The sequence below is a fragment of the Pseudophryne corroboree genome, chromosome 4, assembly GCF_028390025.1.
Source record: "Pseudophryne corroboree isolate aPseCor3 chromosome 4, aPseCor3.hap2, whole genome shotgun sequence".
Taxonomy (NCBI): domain Eukaryota; kingdom Metazoa; phylum Chordata; class Amphibia; order Anura; family Myobatrachidae; genus Pseudophryne; species Pseudophryne corroboree.
This window is the reverse complement of record NC_086447.1, coordinates 307,234,246-307,249,314: the sequence shown is the minus strand read 5'-3', so window position 1 is coordinate 307,249,314 and position 15,069 is coordinate 307,234,246.

Sequence of the window (15,069 nt, the reverse complement as noted above, 5' to 3'; positions counted from 1 at the left end):
AAGCTGGGATGAGCTACTCAACAACAGGCAAGCAGCTTGGTGAAAAGAGATCAACTGTTGGCGCATTTATTAAAAAATGGAAGAATACAAGATCAGTGACAATCTCCCTCGACCTGGGGCTCCATGCAAGATCTCACCTCGTGGGGTATCAATGATCTTGAGAATGGTGAGGAATCAGCCCAGAACTACACGTGGGGACCTGGACAATGACCTCAAGAGAGCTGGAACCACAGTCACAAAGGTTACCATTAGTAGCACATTACGTCGTCATGGATTGAAATCCTGCAGCACCTGAAAGGTCCCCCACATCTCCAGGCCTGTCTAAAGTTTGCCAGTGACCATCTGGATGATCCAGAGGAGTATTGGGAGAATGTAATGTGGTCAGATGAGAGCAAAATCAAACTTTTTGGTATAAACTCTACTCACCATGTTTGGAGGGAGAAGAATGATGAATGGCATCCCAAGAACACCATACCCACTGTGAAGCATGGGTGTAGAATCATCATGCTTTGGGGCTGATTTTCTGCAAAGTGGACAGGGTGACTGATCCATATTAAGGAGAGGATGAATGGGGCCATATATCGTAAGATTTTGGGCAAAAACCTCCTACCCTCAGTAAGAGCATTGAAGATGGATTGTGGCTGGGTCTTCCAGCATGACAATGACCCCAAACACACGGCCCGGGCAGCTAAGGAGTGGCTCCATAAAAAGCATTTCAAGGTTCGGGAGTGGCCTAGCCAGTCTCCAGACCTCAACCCAATAGAAAATCTGTGGAGGGAGTTGAAAGTCCATGTTGCCCGGCGACAGCCCCAAAACATGACAGATCTAGAGAAGATCGGCATGGAAGAGTGGGCCAAAATACGTGCTACAGTGTGTGCAAACCTGGTCAAGAACTACAGGAAACGTTTGACCTCTGTAATTGCCAACCAAGGTTATATTACAAAGTATTGAGTTAAACTTTTTTATTGTCCAAATATTTATTTTTCGCAAGAATATATAAATAAATTATTTAAAAATCATACAATGTGATTTCCTAGTTTTTTTTTCAGATTCTGTCTCTCACAGTTGAAGTGTACCTATGATGGAAATTAAAAACCTCTCTCCTCTTTTAAGTGGGTCAACTTGCACAATCGGTGGCTGTACAAATACTTTTTTGCCCCAGTGTATATGATCCAGCCCCACTTACACAGATCTCCACCTCACAGATCCCCCAGACAGACCTTGCATAGAATATCCCCTCCTACACAGATCTCCCCCTAGCAGAGAGTTCCCCCTTACACAGATCTCCTCCTTGCACAGATTTCCCATGCCTTACACAGAAGGTGCCATTCCCTGCATAGTGATGAGGTGCCAGCTACTGGAAACCCCCTATCCTGCAACACAGTGATTTACAAGCCCAGAGATAGTGTCCTGTTGTCCACAATAGACCCTCTTCTCCTTCTTCTCCTTTGTGAGTTTCCTCTGCAAATGCCTTCCCTCCTCAGTGATGTTGCTGCTGCCTGCCTTTTTTTCTCTGTGGTATTAATAACTGCTGTGATGTCCCCGCCCCCATCTCTAGGCAGTGTCTGACTATCAGAGGTGATGCTAAGCTCTTGCTGTCTCATCTCTCATCTCTCCCTGTATTTCCAGGAAGAGCTGCAATTTTGGTGAGTTTTACCTAAAAAATCAGAATAATACAAAGAAGATATAAATAAGTTTTAAATATCATCTTTGTATTCTTATCATTTTTTAGGCAACATTCTGCAGTATGATAGTGAGTATGCCTCCCCTTACTGCACATCCCTGGCACAGATTAAGCATAATAATGCATGGCATAAGGCTTGGCTATTGATATTGATATTGAACTTCCCTCTTTTGCATTTTTTAGCTAGATTAGCACTTACAGTAAATTGTACCCAGAAGCTACAGTACAGGACATGCCAGCATCAGCATTCAGGGCACTGTACTTTTCTTGCATTAGTGATGTGAATAAGATGCATATTTTGTGAAAAAACCTCTGGTGGAAAGCTTGGTGCAGCTACGGTGCAATGTCCATGGGATATGTGTATGTGGACACATCTGTACTGTGTGCAAATTTTGAAAAATAAAACCTAAAGGTTTGATACACAATATTGCAATAATGTCATAAAGTGGAAATTTAACAATGTCTATGTTAATTTGGACCAGCATGCAGTATGTACAGTATATACAACACTTTAGTACAGAAATACAATATCAGAAGTAAATGAGTTTCTCACAACTAATGAGCCACTGTTCTAATACTGATATTAATTACAAATAATTTTTTTAATTAAAGTACTCTTTAGTATTCATTTTCACTTTTTCCATATAAATATGACATACATGATCATACATAATGAGCTAGTTAGTACACTGCAGTACATTTTCATAGACTCAAGGGTTGTATTCATTTTTTAAATATCCATATTATCTCATAAAACATTATATAATCCATTTAGTAAGAGCATCAAGTTGGATTTTCCCTCCTATACATCTTTTTTAGACATATGAATATCTATTATCAATTAACTCCTTATTAATTCATAACCAATCAAGGAGGCCATTTAACATATCTTATATTCATGCATTACAACTCACTTTATATAACCTATTACCCCTTCTCCACCAGTAATTCTGTGCTCTATTTTACTATGTGTCCAAAGTATTAATTTTCACCATTATTTTGTATTATCAAATATCTTCATCCAAAATTCATCCTGTGATTCAAATATATCAACATATTCCATTAGCTAAATTACCTACCCCCCTTACCCCCTCATCTTTCTTACTATCTTTTCCCTTCCCCAACACCAATTCCCTCCCCTCTCTCTCATATTTTAAATGCTGTGATTAGTATACCCCGTTTTCTCTCAAATATAATTCTTGACCAATATCAAACTCTAAATATTATATATATATATATATATATATATAGATATGTGTATACACACATATATATATATATATATATATATATATACAGGTTGAGTATCCCTTATCCAAAATGCTTGGGACCAGAGGTATTTTGGATATCGGATTTTTCCGTATTTTGGAATAATTGCATACCATAATGAGATATCATGGTGATGGGACCTAAATCTAAGCACAGAATGCATTTATGTTACATATATACCTTATACACATAGCCTGAAGGTAATTTTAGCCAATATTTTTTATAACTTTGTGCATTAAACAAAGTGTGTCTACATTCACACAATTCATTTATGTTTCATATACACCTTATATACACAGCCTGAAGGTCATTTAATACAGTATTTTTAATAACTTTGTGTATTAAACAAAGTTTGTGTACATTGAGCCATCAAAAAACAAAGGTTTCACTATCTCACTCTCACTCAAAAAAGTCTGTATTTCGGAATATTTGGATATGGGATACTCAACCTGTATATATATATATATATATACTTTACTTATTTACTTTATAGAGTGAACAACAAATAAACATAAGACCTCCTGATCTATACTTTGTTAATACCTTCGTGAGCTCTCTAGATCATTATTCTCATACTATCAAATTTATATTTCTTCAATTTCAACCAACTATACTGCTTCCCGTACTCCACTGTGCTCCATCTCATTAGACAAACACACCTATCACCAATAACGTCCTGCTGATTAAATAAATCCTCCATCTACACTGTACATCCTGTGCTCAAATGGTCTCCTATAAATATATAATACTCTAGGGTGTGTCCTCCGCATTAAAATACGGAGACTACATTGATTTACAGATGGAGCCATGCTCATCTAGGCTTCCCTGCCGCACCTAGCACACCAAGGTTTATTAGCATAAGCCTTTCATCAGCTACAATACAATACATAGAGAACAATACAGCGGGGGATTAAGTCATTACATCAGGGGATAAAGTCCGACTGCCCTGGCTCATTTAATCCTATTAAAGACATAGATGAGGAGGGCTCTATCTGTATAACAGATTTTTTAATATTTAATACTAGCATGTCTACACATCTGTACATAGCGCTCATGTTTAATTGTCTGATTAATTAATGCTCGTAAAGAGGAAAAATCGGGATCAGCAAAAGCCATCCAGGTGCGAGCAATAATTACTTTTGCCAATGCACATACATTTTTAACATATACTGTAGCCCATTTGATCTTGAAAACCCTCCATATACTACAGCCCCCAATACACAAACTTTAGATGTCAATATCATTTTAGCAATCCCTGTTTCCAATGCCCTTTTTACCTCAACCCATAGTTTCTGAACAGTTGGACAATCTCATATAAGATGCCAAAAAGTACCCACCCCAAATATACTTTTAGGGCATGTACTCGAGGACCGTCCTCCAACTCTAGCCAGCCTCACTGGAGTTAAATAGGTTCTATGAAGAATAAATAGTTGTATTTGTTGAAACCTAATACAAGTAGTGACAACTTGGGGATGTTCCCTTGCCGCGGACCACTCTTCATCCGCTATAGGTCCTAGGTCTTGCTCCCATTTGCTGCGTAAGGCACTAAGGGAATCCACATGATACCTTTTTAAAAGAAAGGAGTCTGTTAAGGAAATGGCCTTCTGCAAACTCAATGCAGTCAGAAAAGTACGAAATGGGGAAGCAAACAAATTAGGAGGTAAGTCACCAAACGGCCTGCAGGGCATGTCGAATTTGTAAATAACAGAAAAAATACGATTGAGGTATATCAAATTCCTCCTTTAATTGTTGAAAAGAGATTAATACCCTGTTTTGATAGAACTGTCCAACAGAATATATTCCCCTACCATCCTACAGCTGTTTTCCATCTATAACTTGTAACTCTACAAGCTGCCTTGAGTACCACAGAGAAGTCTCCAGATCCAATTCTGAGAACCCAACCAGGGTCTGAGCATTCTGCCAAATTTTATGTGCCTGAGTTATAATCGGAGGGTATCGAACATGTATCTTGCCACCTAATAGTAATTGCAATGGGGTACAACTCTGTACCTGTTGTCTTATAAAAGCAAAGTGAAGGGAATTCTTGCTATTTTCCTGGACTCATACCCTAACGTGCACCAGTTGCGCAGAAAGATAGTATATCTTAAAGTTAGGGAGGGCCAGCCCGCCATCAGCTTTAAGTCTAGTTAAAGTATCCAGCTTAATCCGTTGGTGTTTATTAGCCCATATAAGCAAGCCAAGTATACTATTTAGCTTCCTAAAAAAGGATGAAGGATGATATATCGGGACTGCTGTAAAATATATAAAAGTTTAGAGAGCACCGCCATTTTAATGAAGTTAACTCGCCCAGTGACTGTTAATGGTAGCTTACCCCACATTTTAAATCTCTCCTTAATGTACAATAGTATTGCTGCAAGATTAAGATCAAGGTAATCAGAATAATTATTATTGACAACTATTCCAAGATATTTAAATTGGGACACCCAACCTAAAGGAAGAGATATCCTGAGAGGTATAGAAGGAAGTCCCTTCAGTGGAATAATAGCCAATATGGACCAGTTAATAGTAAGACTAGAATAGGTGCTATATTCCTCAAAGTTTGATAAAACTAGCAGCATGGCTTCCCTATAATCCCTAAGGAACAGAAGAATATCATCAGCATATAAGGCTATAGTATCTACTCTAGAGCCAATTTCCAGTCACTCAATACCCGAATGATTCCTACTAAGACATGCAAAAAGTGTAGGGGACAAGGGGCACCCCTGTCTAGTACCTGTAGCCAAAGCAAAGGAAGGGGAAGTAAAGCCATTCACAGATATTCTAGCTCTAGGCTGATGGTAAAGCAACTGTACCCATTTGAAAAATATAGGACGAAAGCCCATACACCTCATGACCTCCCACGGGAAGGGCCTCTCCACAGAATCAAATGCCTTAGCGGCATCTAAGGACACCAAAACAGAAATGGACTCTCCTCCGTGCGAGGCCTGGAGGTGCATATACACTCGGTGCTGGTTGGTACAAGAAGACATGCCAGGCATACAGAGCCGGCCCTAACCAATATGATGCCCTAGGCAAGATTTTGGCTGGTGCCCCCTAGCACCACCGCTAGTTCCGCCTCTGACCCCCTTTCCCAGCACCATCACCCCCCACCATAGCAGTTCTTTTTTTTCCTACCCCCTGTAATTTAAATAAGAACAGTGTACACATTCAGCGCACAGCCCAAAAAGGTATGTGTTTTTGCTGGCAAGGGGCATGGCCACACAATAGTACCCCCAATTCAAATTATGCCTCACAGTAGTGTAACTTTATTTACAATTTATCATACGATAGTGTCCCTTATTCACATTACATCACACAGTAGTACCACTTTACCTTATATACGTTACTCCTCACAGTAGTGCCCCTCATTCACATAACATCATACTGAATTGCTCCTTATTCACATTACACCACACCATATTACTCTTTATTCTCATTACACCACACCATATTGCTCCTTATTCACATTACACCACACCATATTGCTCTTTATTTACATTAGACCACACAGTAGTGCCCTTTCTATATGTTACACCACACAGTAAAGCAGATTATACACATAATGCCACACATTGGTAATGCATTTATACACATAATGCCACACATTGGTAATGCATTTATACACATATTACCACACAGTAATGCCCCTTACACATATGACACACATTATAACGTCCTTATAAACATAATGTGCCTTACACATTATGTCAACCCTTATTAATGCCCTTATACACATAATTTCTCTTACACATATGACGCACATTGTTAATGCCCTTTTATACATAATGACACACATAATGGCCCTCATTCCGAGTTGATCGGTCGCTAGCTGCTTTTAGCAGCAGTGCAAACGCTAAGCCGCCGCCCTCTGGGACTGTATCTTAGCTTAGCAGAAGTGCAAACGAAAGGTTAGCAGAACTGCTTGAAAACTTTTTCATGCCGTTTCAGAGTAGCTCCAAACCTACTCCTACCTTGTGATCCATTCAGACAGTTTAGTTCCTGTTTTGACGTCACATACACACCCTGCGTCCGACCAGCCACTCCCCCGTTTCCCCAGGCACGCCTGCATTTTTACCTGACACGCCTGTGTTTTTTAGCACACTCCCGGAAAACACTCAGTTACATCCCAGAAACACCCACTTCCTGTCAATCACTCACTGATCAACAGAGCGACTGAAATGAGTCACTTGAGTTTGTGTAAAACAGCATAGTTTTGTGTGAAAGTACTTGGCGCATGCGCACGGCGGCACATACGCATGCGCAGAAGTGCCGCTTTTTTACCTTATCGCTGCGCTGCGACTGAAAGCAGCTAGCGATCAACTTGGAATGAGGGCCAATGTCCCTTACACATATGTTACACATTATTAATGCCCTTATACACATAATGACAAATATAGTTCCTGGCGTGGGTCAACTGGCAGCTCTGCTAATGTCGGGTGCCTAATTTTTATGAAAATGCATCTTATTTGCATTGCTATGTGGCTAGGATGCACAAGCAGCTTCTGCTGATTAAAATTATATGTGGCATGCCTATATACTGTGTGCGACTGTGGCTGTATCTGCATGCGAAATGCTACACAAAGAATATAGGCATGCTGCATATCATTTGAATCAGCAGAAGCTGCTTGTGCCCCTAGGCATACCAGATGCCCTAGGCAATTGCCTAGTTTGCCTTTGCCTAGGGCCGGCTCTGCAGGCATAAAACCAAACTGGCCCGGGTGTATAACAGAGGTACTTACAGCATTAAGGCGAATAGCCAATACCTTTGCCAATATTTTAGCATTCGTAGGTATTAATGATATAGGCCTGTTTGATTCAGACAATTTATGATCCTTATCGGGTTTAGAAACCACAACAATAATTGCCTCCGACATAGATGCCAGGAAAGTCAACTCCTCAAGCAGATAATTAAATAAAGCAAGGAGCCTGGGAATCAGTACATCCAAATAATTCTAGTACAGCTCAATGGGGATGCCATTGTTGCCGGGTGCTTTCCCACCAGGAAAGGTACCAAGGGCTTCCTTCACCTCCTCACCTGTAAAAGGGGCATCCAATAGTTCCCTAGCATCAGGCATAAGCTGCATTAATTGGGCAGAAGACTGGTAAAGAGCCTCTAGGTTACAATTTAGATGGGATTTATATAACTCTCTATAGAAGGAAAGAACACGCGTGATATCTGGAGTAGTGAAAACTGAATTACCTGCTTGATCCAGCAATTGCCTGACTGTCACATCTGACCCATTCACATGGATCAAGTGTGCCAGGAAACTACCTGGTTTATCAGAATGCATAAAAAATTTATGAAAATTAAACATCAAAATACGCATATTACAATCGGAATGAAACTCTAACCAATTGGATTGAGCCTCAAGCCATCTTTCTCTAGAGCTACCAGCTCCATCTAATATGTAGCATGACTTTAACCTATGACATTCTGCCTTCATCTATTCCCCTCACCTCCTACTATTCAATTTCAAGGTAGCAATTCTCTTTATTAAGGTGCCTCTTAAGAATGCCTTAAATTCATCCCAAACTACTGCCTTAGAGGCAGTTTCATAATTTTCACCAAAATGCCCTTCCTACTGAGCCTCTAATTCAAAATCCTTACACATCTATAGAAGCCATGCCGGATTCAATTTCCAGAATGTCTGACCTCTCTGGCACTCCATATTAACTCTTAAGATTAAAGGTGAATGATCCGACACGACCCAAGATTCTTAGTAAACATCCTGGACCCTTGGAGCCAAGGATAAAGATATTAGGGCAAGATCAATTCTTGAAAAGAAATTATACATTTTGGAAAAACAAGAATATTGATTTTCCAGCAGGTGTGCCATTCACCATATGTCAACAAGGCCAAAGCTATCTATAAAGGCTGCTAATGCCGAAGAGCCCCCCAAAATAGTAGGGCCAGAAGTCTCCCTCCATTTGTCAAGTGAATAATCCATACATTTGTTGAAATCCTGAAACAAATAACGGGAGTACCAGGAGATGATGCCATGAATGCTGCAGCTTTCTTTAAGGTTTCATAGGAAAATAGGGAGGGACATACATGGCCCTAATAAAAAATGGATTAGAGTATAATCTGCAAGAAATAAACACATATCTACCATAGGGATCGGTCAACACTGAATCTAGCACAAAAAGTACCAACTTTTTAATCAAAATGGAAACACCCTGGGAATGTGTAATATAAGTGGCATGGCAAGCCCACCCCACCCACGGCCTACGTATGGAAAGAAGTTTACTACCTTCCAGGTGTGTTTCCATAAGACATATCACATCAGCCTTATATTTTCGAAGTATCTTAAACACCAAAGAGCACTTACTTTTATTGTTCATGCCATGGACATTCCACATCAAAAAGGTTAACCGAGACATGTTGCGGGATGAAACTCAGAAATCCTGAGGCAATCAACATATACATGTATTATGTAAACATTACAATTTCAGCACATACAGTAAAGAATAAAATCAACCAGCAAGACAATAAAATTTCACCAACAAATAAACATAATCCACCCTCCCCACCCTGCATACAGTGGCGTAACTACTGCCCCCGCAGTCCTCGCGGTGGCTTGGGGGCGAGGGGCTGCGGGGGCGCCACTGACTTTGCACAGATTGACATGCGGACAAGCATCCGCATGTCAATCTGCGGTCTCTCCCTCCTTCCCTCTGCTGCTGCCGCCTGCCTCCTGTGTTGGAAGGACACGGAGCGCACATCACGCGCCCCCCTGTCTCCCTCCTGGCTCTCCCCCGGCCGGTCTAATAAAGGAAGTGCCGTTCGTGAGCTCTGATTGGCTCACGAACCGACACTTCCTTTATTAGACCGGCCGGGGGAGAGCCAGGAGGGACACTGGAGAGGCGCGCTATGCGCTCCGTGTCCCTCCAACACAAGGGGGGGGGAGGGAAGCAGGCACTGGGGGGGCATATACCTGCACTGGGGGCATATACCTGGCACTGGGGGGGCATATACCTGGCACTGGGGGGGCATATACCTGGCACTGGGGGCATATACCTGGCACTGGGGGGGAATATCTGGCACTGGGGGCATATACCTGGCACTGGGGGGGGAATATCTGGCACTGGGGGGGAAGCAGGCACTGTGGGGGAATATCTGGCACTGGGGGGGGCATATACCTGGCACTGGGGGCATATACCTGGCACTGTGGGGGAAGATCTGGTACTGGGGGCATATACCTGGCACTGGGGGGGAATATCTGGCACTGGGGGGGAATATCTGGCACTGGGGGGGAAGCAGGCACTGTGGGGGAATATCTGGCACTGGGGGGGCATATACCAGGCACTGGGGGGGCATATACCTGGCACTGTGGGGGAAGATCTGGCACTGGGGGCATATACCTGGCACTGGGGGGGAATATCTGGCACTGGGGGCATATACCTGGCACTGGGGGGGAATATCTGGCACTGGGGGCATATACCTGGCACTGGGGGGAATATCTGGCACTGGGGGCATATGTGGCACTGGGAGCATGGCCCTAGCAACAAGCACTACCCCCTAGCAACGAGCATGACACCCAGTGCATGAAACCCCTGGCAACGAGCATGACACCCTGAGCATGAAAACCCCTGGCACCGTGCATGGAATCAAGAGCATGAAACCCCTGGCAACGAGCAGGTAATTTAAAAGTAATTGGAAGCCTTACTGTAGAACTTAATGTGTAATGGGCATTACGGTGTGTGGTATACTATATCACGGGCATTGTGTGGTATGTGGTATAATGTCTCAGGGTCACTGCAGTGTTTGGCATAATGTATCACGGACATTGCGGTGTGTGTCATAATGTGTCAGGCATTACGGTGTGTTGTATACTATATCACGGGCATTGTGGTATGTGGTATAATGTCTCAGGATCATTGTGGTGTGTGTCATACTGTGTCACAGACATTGTATGTGCTATAATGTATCAGGGGCATTGCAGTGTGTAGCATAATGTATAACGGGCATTGCGATTCCTGTCATAATGTGTCACAGGCATTACGGTGTGTGGCATAATGTGTCGGGGGCATTACAGTGTGTGCATATTGTGTCATGTGCATTATTGTGTGTGGAATAATGTCTAAGGGCCATTGCAGTATGTGACATAATGTATACTGGGCATTATTATAAGGAGGAAAAATGACAAATAATGTAAGGGGCATGAATCAGGATTATTTTTCTTTCCTGTGGTGGCTAACGTCTGGGCGTGCAGGTTGCAAAACTAGGGTATAGGGTAGTCTTTTCCTGCAATGCCACGCCCCTTTACGTGAAGCCACGCCCATTTCAACGAAGCCACACACCCTTTTTGCCGGCGCGCGCATATTTGTCCCTTTACTCCTTTACTGGTCCCAATTATGGGGGGTATGTGGGGGGGGGGGGCCGAAGGATTTTTTGGCTTGGGGGAGAAAAATTTCTAGTTACGCCACTGCCTGCATACCTTCTCATACCTTAGTATACGCATTCCCAAAATTGACACTTGAGGGCAATCTATATACCAGCCACCACCAAGGCAAGAGAATCCCCCACTCCACAATATCCTAATCTAGGTTCCCATCCCAGAGTTTAATAATAAGCGTTCCTACTTCAACAATATAAAGCAGTTAATTATACTGTACTACAATAATCTCATAGAATGAATATAACCCTGCCTCACAAAAGTAATTGACATAAAACGCCACATCCATCTTTAAAATAATACTGGCTTCCCTTTTTTCCATTTCCCTCTATTTTTTTCCCCCACTTAGGGCCCTAAATCATCACTTGGGAGCCATCTGCTTATTTCCAGGAGCAAAATGGTCCAACTACTTAGCTGCCTCCAGAGGTGTACTAAAGAATTTAGACTCCCCCATCACCACCACATGGAGTCTAGAGGGGAACAAAATTGCAAATGGCAAGTTCAAAGCTGGCATTTGATAGGGATAAATTGTGCACAATCTTTCTGGACCTAAGCAGCAAAGTCTGGGAAGGTTGAAACCCGCACACAATTACGCATTAAAGGGCCTTTAGTATGCCCTAGCTGTAGTATGGTATCACAGTCTTTGTAATGTAATAGCTTTGCTATAAAGGTGCGGGGTGGAGCCCCCAGAGGTGGTGGGTGAGTAGGAACAAGATGCGCCCGTTCCACGGCAAACTGCAGTGTAAAGGCATCTCAACCATATATCTCAACCATCCAGGGTTCCAAGAATAATTCTGGGATCATGCCCTCCTCCCTCTCCAGTAATCCGACAAAACAGATGTTATTTCTACGCAAATGACCTTCCATGTCCAAAAGCTTATTCTGTATAATCGCAGTTTGAGAATAAAGTGTGGAGACATTTTCCTTAAGCCAGCTGATCAAATCATAAATATTAGATATTTGTGCCTCAGCCTCCTCTACTCTTTCACGGATGCATTGGACATCTTGATGCAATAGAGGTAAGTCACTTTGCACCTGATCGATTTTATCTGAAAGCCGTTTTTCACTTCCAGCTATTGCTTCAATTACTGTACCTGTTGTAAAGAAACAGAAGGAGGGTGTGCAACCTTAAGTGCAATAAAAGAGGAAGAAGCCTCTTCAGTAGGTGCCCTGGGCTCAGGAGGAGGTGCCACATTCTGGGCTGTAGATTTCTCCAATTTAGCTGCAGCTGCCTGCTGCTGTGTCTTCCCCATAATAGAACAACGTAAGGGGGTACAACTGCACTAATAATTTAAACCCCAATGGGCAAGCAAAGTTTAAACAGTTCGAACAGGTGACGGAATTACTGTATATACTTGCTCCCTCAAAAGTGTCTTCGCCAAACAATGAGCCAATAAACCCCGGATTTACAACAGGGATTTAATTAGCCAGCTCCAATATTTTCCAAGGCTGTACAACAGTTTTATGGTATAGCCAAATCGTCCAATACACGGAAAGCAGGTAGTAGATAATACCATTTAGTACTTGCCAAGTACCTTCATATTCTTTCTGCAGCTTGCAATGATCAGAGCTTCCCAATGAGTTTGGACAGCCACAGGCACTAGCAAGCATGAAGAGGCACCCAGTAAATGGCTCCCAGCCAGAAGATATCAGCGATCCCAAAACAGGCAAACCACATGTAGTGTGCATCCATCAGGACAACACCACAGAAGCATCCACCCTGGGTTCTCCAGCGCGTGTCACACAGCTCTCCCCCGGATTTCAGCGGGATGCCCCTAGTAATCACTGCAGCAGCGACGGGATGCTATAGCTTGATGGGCGGACCCCAGCAGTCACTGTGGCAGCAGTGATATGAAGTACCTTGGCAGGCTCCCCCCAGCAGTCACTGTGGCAGCTGCAGGATATCGGAGGGTGGCAAGGAAAAGCACTGGGGGAAGCACAGGGGATCAGTTTAAAGGATGCAGGAGCGGAGAACTCACCAAACAGCGTCTTATGTCCTCACTGCTGTGGCCACGCCACTTTCCAACTGCAGTCAATTACTAATACTTATTAATGATAGTTAGCATTGTTGACTCATTTATTAGTCCCTCAGTGCTATTAAAATGCACTTTGACTTCTGATTTGAACTTATTGTAGTTTTCCTGTAAGGGATGAATCCACTTCCAGGAAGAATAGATAATTAAAGACTAAAAATAAAATTATAAACTGTAGATGATTTAGTCTGCATTTATTCATGAAACAATAACTACATTTGTCAATTCTCCATACACTTTCAATCTGTGAGTGATGCAACAGCAATATTCTTTTAACTCAATAAACTTTTGCTTGCACTCAGCAGAAGTGAATAAAAAAGGGAAAACTGGCAACTTCCTTTGTAATTAGGTGCATTAAAAAATAGTAGACAACTGAACTCTATTAAGGAACCATTATATAGTTTCTGGTTCATGATTTTTTTACCCTTGGTTTTGGTAACAGCTCCTGATGATAATAAGTTGAGTTCTAACTGCATTCACAACATGCTCATGCTGGGTAAGTTTGAAAATGCTCCTTGCTTGCCTGCTTATTCTGCAGGCTGTATTACACAACAGGAGCACAAATGATTTAAAGCCCAGATGCTGAGCAATTTGAGATGTAAAAGTTCCCTACAGTGAAGCAATTATTGCCTTGGAGGGTCTTATTATCATCATCATGCATTGAATTCTGTAGAAAGTAAACAAGCATTTAATGTCATGTACTTGCCTATCTCTTAACACAAATTCCAGACACGATATGTTTCTAATATGTATGCATAAATTAGTATTTAATGCTTTGACATTTATGGAAGGAGTAATACTAATATTTACCCAATGCTTTATTCTAATGTAAAAAATGTATTTGGTATAAAAAATGTGACATGTAGGGCTTGATATATATATACTTGACTGTAAAGCTGTCCTCTCTATAATATTAGCACACTTACATGTCTGCTTCAATACAGTGTATTGAGTTACAGGTAACTTAAGATGCATACAACCTTAAATCTTTCAACAGGTTGGGGTAAATTTACTAAGATGGGAGTTCTGTTGAAGATGGGATGTTGCCCATAGCAACCAATCAGATTCTACTTCTCATTTATCTATTACCTTATAGAAGATAATACCTAGAATCTGATTGGTTGCTATGGGCAACATCCCATCCTAAATAGAACTCCCATCTTAGTAAATTTATCCTGTTGTGTCCAATGCAAAGAAGCAGCAACCATCATTGTCATTTCATCATCGTTAATTTTAAAACTTGTACCCGGTTTGTGAATAATTTATGTCTTATAGTTATTGCATTATCAGTGCATAAGATCCGCCTTAGAGGGGTATGGTTACCTTGCATCTGCATAAACTTAATTTAATGTACTGTACTTACATGTTTTTAATACCCTAATCCTCTTTTTCGCAAGACATGTGAAACTATAAAGACAGTCATCAGATGACTGCATGCACAATGCAACAATCTTGTACATACAGGGGGTCATTCCGAGTTGATCGCTAGCTAAATTTGTTCACAGCGCAGCGATCATGCTAAAAAACTGCATTTCTGCGCATGCGTATGCGGCGCAATGTGCACGTGCGATGTACGAGCACAACAAACGATGTAGTTTTGCACAGGGTCTAGCAATGCATTTCAGTCGCACTGCTTGCCGCAGAGTGATTGACTTGAAGTGGGCATTTCTGGGTGGCAACTGACCAT